We start from the raw sequence: 6000 nt of genomic DNA, 5'->3' as shown, positions 1-6000 counted from the left end.
TTTGCAAATGAGCCCTCAAGATGGTGGGTCTTAGTTTTGCAAAACATATTAATTATAAATAATATATTCACCATGGGAGGTGAAATGTGCATCACTCAAACAAGACCTGAATATTCTAGCTTTATAGAAATGAAAATGAGAAGGTAAAAATCAACTTTTGATCCATTGCCAGTGCATAAGGCTACTCCACATTCTTCAATATTTCATGCTTTCTGATCCTAAAAGATTCAGCTGTACAAACATAAAACAATTTGTTTTCTTGGCATACACATTTGGACCCCTTCTTGTGCCTACCCATTCACTGTGCTTCAACAGATGCAACAAATAGTGTTTTCTGATATTAGGGTATAGATATTTAGAAAATAAATGTGGCCTTTCTGTTGGGAGCAATTTAACATTTTTATTTTTATTTTTGCATAACTTTTAAATCTAGATAGTTATCTGTGGGTGACTCCAAGGCCTAAACTACTCAAGAGAACTCTTTTAGAAATTTAAACTTTTAGAATTGGCTTACATACATTGCACAACTGCATTTTAATCCTATTTACTGAGTCCAAATGATCTCAGTCCCAACAGGACAAAACAATGGCGGGATACAGACCGCTGCTTTGCGGCGGTCTCCCGCCGGCGCCGTTTGCTCCGCGAGGGAGCCGCAGCAGTCAAACCGCGCGGCTCCCGCGCGGAGCAAAAAAGAAGCTCCAAAATGGAGCTTCTTCTTGCGGCGCCTTTATGACGTCGCGAGGCGCCTGGCGCGGACTCGCGACGTCATAGGCGCCGCGACACGTCTGGACGCTATGCGTCCAGTACGTAAAGATGGCGGCGCCCATGTGGAAGGGGCGCCGCCATCTTGTACGTATTCTATACGTACTAGGGTTAGGGGGGTGCGGAAGCACCGCCCCTTCCTAACCCTAGTACGTATAGAAGACGTACTATATGGCGGTATGTATCCCGCCACAGTGAAAATTCAAAGACTGGTGAGAATATTAGTGGAGCAACAGATAATATAGAGAATCATGACATCAAATATTTAGCTTGGTGAAGAGTTCCAACAAAGAGTAACAGAATGGTGATGTCTGAAGCAAAGAGTTTTCTCTTTTCACATCACTATTTTTAATTGTAAGCTATGAAATGCCACAAAAAGGGTCTTGATTAATAGGCACATACATAAGACACTGAACTGTAAGCACTGTACTCAATAAATCACACCTGCTCTATGTCTGTCACTCTGGGTTCCAGCCCAGAGTGCATGATCGCTGTCTAGATTAATTGTAGAAAAGTCTGACCCAGGTGTGAATAACTCCCCTGCTTTTTCAGTCAGTCAGAGACACAAGGTGGTTAGCAGGGCTTTAGCTTACTGGATCACATAACAGGGGTTAGACACAATGGCCTGTTACAGACTGCCAAAATAAAGCTGCTTCGGGTCTCTTTGAAGGTATGCTGTTTAAATGATGCATGCATCCGAAGAATCCAGAAGCTGCACCAAAGTTGCACTCCAGTGCTTAGGAATGGAGTGTGGCTTTGGTGCGACCTCCGGACTCTTAGGACCCATGCATCATTTAAATAGCATACCTCCAAAGAGACCCGAAGCAGCTTTATTTTGGCAGTCTGTAACAGGCCAATGTTAGTCTACATAGAACAGACCCCTTGAAATCAATCAGAGTTAAGTTAGTTGGAGCCACAGATGGGAATTATATTGTTGACCTGCAATTCCTAGCCCCTGGTTGTGCCCAATAAGTCCCATTCATTTAAATAGATCTATTCTAGATAAGTTTAACCTAGAATTCATCTTATGATATCAAGTAGCCCCCCCCCAAAAAAAAAATGTCATTGCACTGTAATCCCCAGCTCCTTTAAACAGCATTGTCAGTGGAGAGGACTGCTGGGGATTGCAGTCCAACAATAACTGGAGGGTTACATGATTCCCCTCCCAGATTTAACCTTAGGTAGTCACATTTGTTTCCAACAAGACACAACTTTAATTTTGTTGATGTTTCATACTCCAGCTTGAGGCACTGAGTTCAAGAACAGTCCAAGAAACAGAGTTCTCAAACCGCTGCAACAACAAAAACAATGGAGAAATAGCTGAGACTGCTGGTTAATGCTGCTAGAACTCAAAATATGATGAACCTACACCAGGTTTGCCTGCTATCCGAAATAACCGGGGGGGGGGGGGGGATGCCAAACTGTATATGAATTCTGCATTTATAATATGCAAAATGTTAGAGTTCTGATAATTTAGTGTATTCATTTTTTCCAAAAACCTCATCTTTACATAGTTCATCTCCATTTTTTGAAATGAAATGTTTACACTTCCCTCACACTTCTGCAGATGCTGCTGTTTTCAATAACATTTTAACATATTGAGAGCATCAAAATGCACTACTGCAATTTTGAAACAAAATGACAAAGTTTGGAAATAAAAATATATGCAAAAACAATATTTCATCAATGGGCAAACTCTTTGGTTTAAGACAAAGTGCTATGCTACAGTTATTGACAGAGTGTAAAAAATAGAGGCTGTTCTGATTTCATATGGTACATAAATCCTAGAAACTCTGAATTCAGAACTCACACTCTGACAGACAAAGGATGATTTAAAGATGCAGAAAAACCAAGCAAAGCATATTGATCAAAGGATGCCCTGCAATATGCATCATATAAAGAAAAAGAAGTAACAGCCAAAAAAGTTTTAACCAACCCCTCCCAAAATGTTACCTGAACAAGTAGGGTTTTGTTCACAAAAAATTATGCTGAAATAGCTTGATTATCTGAAAAGCACAGAAGTCTCTTTTTTTATTTCCTACCATCTTTTTACACTGAAGGGACAGACAGTGGTGGTGGCAGCAACAGAGGGATTTGATTTGTTTCATTTATTTATTTCATTTCATGATTACTACTGAAAATAATTGGGGGGTGGGATGATAAAAAATGATCTGCACCAGGTGGCAAATATGCTAGGTATGCTACTGCTTCATCTAAAAACAGACAGCTTTTCATCCATCCTGGATTCTTGAGACATCTCCCTGTTTTCTTCCTCCTTGCAATTGTTTGAAATTGTGCCTTCAGTATCTCCCTTTTGAGAAACTCCCATCCACCCTGAACTCCCTTCTCTTTCAGTTTTCCCATGGTCAGGAATACTTAAAGAGAAGGGAGTTCAAGATGGATGGGAGTTTCTCAAAAGGGAGATACTGAAGGCACAATTCCAAACAGTTCCAGTGAGGAAGAAAAAAGGGAGATATTTCAAGAAACCAGGATGGATGACTAAGGAACTTTCAACTGAGCTAAGTTTTAAATGGAATGTGTATAAGAAATGGAAAAATGAGGAAATCACCAAAGAGGAATTCAAACAAATAGCGAGCCTGTGTAGGGGTAAAGTCACAAAAGCTAAAGCACAGAATGAACTCAGGCTTGCTAGAGAGGTTAAAAACAATAAAAAGGGCTTTTCTGGATATGTCCGCAGCAAAAGGAAGAAGAAGGAAATGGTAGGGCCACTGCGTGGAGAAGATGGCAAAATGCTAACAGGGGACAGAGAAAAGGCAGAAGTACTCAACACCTTCTTTGCCTCAATCTTCTCAGAAAAGGAAAAGGGTGCTCAACCTGAGCAAAATGGAGCAAAGGATAGAATAGGGGAAATTCAGCACAGAATAAGCAAAGAGATAGTACAGGAATACCTGGTTAATCTAAAGGAATATTAGGCCCCATTCTCACTAGCCCATTTGTTCTGGACAGAACTGGGCAGATCCGGTTGCCCCATACCGATTCCCCCCCCCCCCCGGGTACCCTTTACCTTCATTGATGCAATTTGTCCCTCTGATTTTCACATTTGCAGTACCGCTTTAAAATGGAGCCTCCTTTGTTGTCAATCAAATTTACTTCCGCTTTTGTGACATATCCTACAACCATTGGCCAACCGAATGGGTGCTTTCCCCCCTTCTTTTTTTAAAAAAACCTGGCAGCAGTGTGCACATATTCTGTCAGTTTGTCAAATTTAAAAACCTCCAGGTGTGTGTGTATGTTGTGTGTATTTGGGTCATTACACATTATGGCAACCCTAAAACGACCCCATCCTGGGGTTTTCTTGGCAAGAATGGTTCCGAGGAGATTTGCCATTGCCTTTACTCTGAGGCTGACAGAGTGTGACTCCCCCAAAGTCATAGGTTTCAGCCTTCCCTCTGAATGCCAGCCTCTAGCTTCCCCTTCACTTCCAGCCCAGCATTTCCTCCTCTTTGGAACCTCTTTCCTTCCATTCCCTTCAAGCCCTATGCCACTTTCAAAGCCCTTGCCTCCCCGCCATGCCACCCTCTTCCCATCGCAATAATAATAATAATAATAATAATAATAATAATAATAATACCTCACCCCAGAATGCCATCTCTGCATCCTCTTTCTTTGCTTTACCTCCGATTGCCACCCGAGAATGCCTTACATACACATATACATATGTAGCAAAAGCATTCACACATTGTATCAATTTGCTAAATTTAAAAGGAAACACAAGCATTCACATATTATGTCAAACACACAAAAATTTTTTTTTAAAAATGCCACTTGCAAAGTGACCTGCTGTGCCAGCAGCAAGCAAACGAAAGGGAAATGTAGCACAAGCAGACACATTCTATCAATATATATTAGCCTGTAGAACAAGCATTTGCATAATCTGTAAAAATAAAATTACAAAGAGAGAGAGAGAGAGAGAGAGAGAGAGAGAGAAAGAGAGAGAGAGAAAGCTGCCTGTGAGAGGGGAGGCATGTTCCACCCTCTGCCCTCCTTCTGCCCTAAATCTCTCCCCTGAACTTGACCCGATCATGAACGGGGCCAAGTTCACATTTGCCGGTAGCAGGAAAGAAATGAGTTTCCCAAAAAGACACGGGAAATAATGCACTTTTGGAAAAACCACTCCAAGGAGGATTTGCCCTGGATCGAGTGTGAATGACCCTAATTCTGATGTGTTTAAATCGGTGCCAATGGGAACTTCTGAATTTTAATCCGAGTTACAATTCGATACAAAAGGTAGTCTGAATGGCCCCTAAGTCTCCAGGACCAGATGAGCTACATCCAAGGGTCTTAAAAGAACTGGCAAAAGTAATATCGGAGCCACTGGCAATAATCTTTGAGAACTCCTAGAGAACAGGAGAAGTGCCAGCAGACTGGAGGAGGGCAAACGTTGTCCCCATCTTCAAAAAGGGGAAGAAAGAGGATCCCAACAATTATTGTCCAGTTAGTCTGACATCAATACCAGGAAAGATTCTGGAGCAGATCATTAAACAGAGAGTCTGTTAGCATTTAGAATCAATGCCATAATCACAAAAAGTCAACATGGGTTTCAGAGAAAGAAGTCATGCCAGACAAATCTAATCTCTCTCTCTCTCTCTCTCTTTTTTTTTTTTTTTTTTTTTTTTTTTTTTGCTAAAAGTACCAACTTGTTAGATGAAGGGAATGCTGTGGATATAATATATCTTGATTTCAGTAAGGTTTTTGACAGGGTTCCCCATGACATTCTTGCAAACAAGCTAGTGGAATGTGGGCTAGACAAAGTAACTGTTACATGGATTTGTAATTGATTGACTGGCCGAACCCAAAGGGTACTCTATGATGGCTCCTTTTCATACTGGAGAGAAGTGACCAGTGGGGTCCCACAGGGTTTTTTCCTGTGCCCAGTGCTATTCAACTTCTTTATCAATGACTTGGATGACAGAATTGGGGGCATACTTATCAAATTTGTAGATGACACCAAATTAGGAGGAGTGGCTGATACCCCTGAGGACAGGATCAAAATTCAAAATGACCTTAATAGATTAGAAAGCTGGGCCAAAGCTAACAAAATGAATTTCAACATGGAGAAATGTAAGGTACTGCACTTAGGGCGGAAGAATGAAATGCACAGATATAGGATGGGGGACACCTGGCTGAATGAGACTACATGTGAAAGGGATCTGGGGATCCAAGTAGACCACAAATTAAACATGAGTCAACAGTGCGATGCAGCAGCTAACAAGGTCA

Source organism: Sceloporus occidentalis, unplaced genomic scaffold (genome assembly GCF_023333645.1).
Source record: "Sceloporus occidentalis isolate IW3139 unplaced genomic scaffold, rSceOcc1.0.p SCAF_1, whole genome shotgun sequence".
Taxonomy (NCBI): domain Eukaryota; kingdom Metazoa; phylum Chordata; class Lepidosauria; order Squamata; family Phrynosomatidae; genus Sceloporus; species Sceloporus occidentalis.
Note: the sequence above shows the minus strand (reverse complement) of the source record.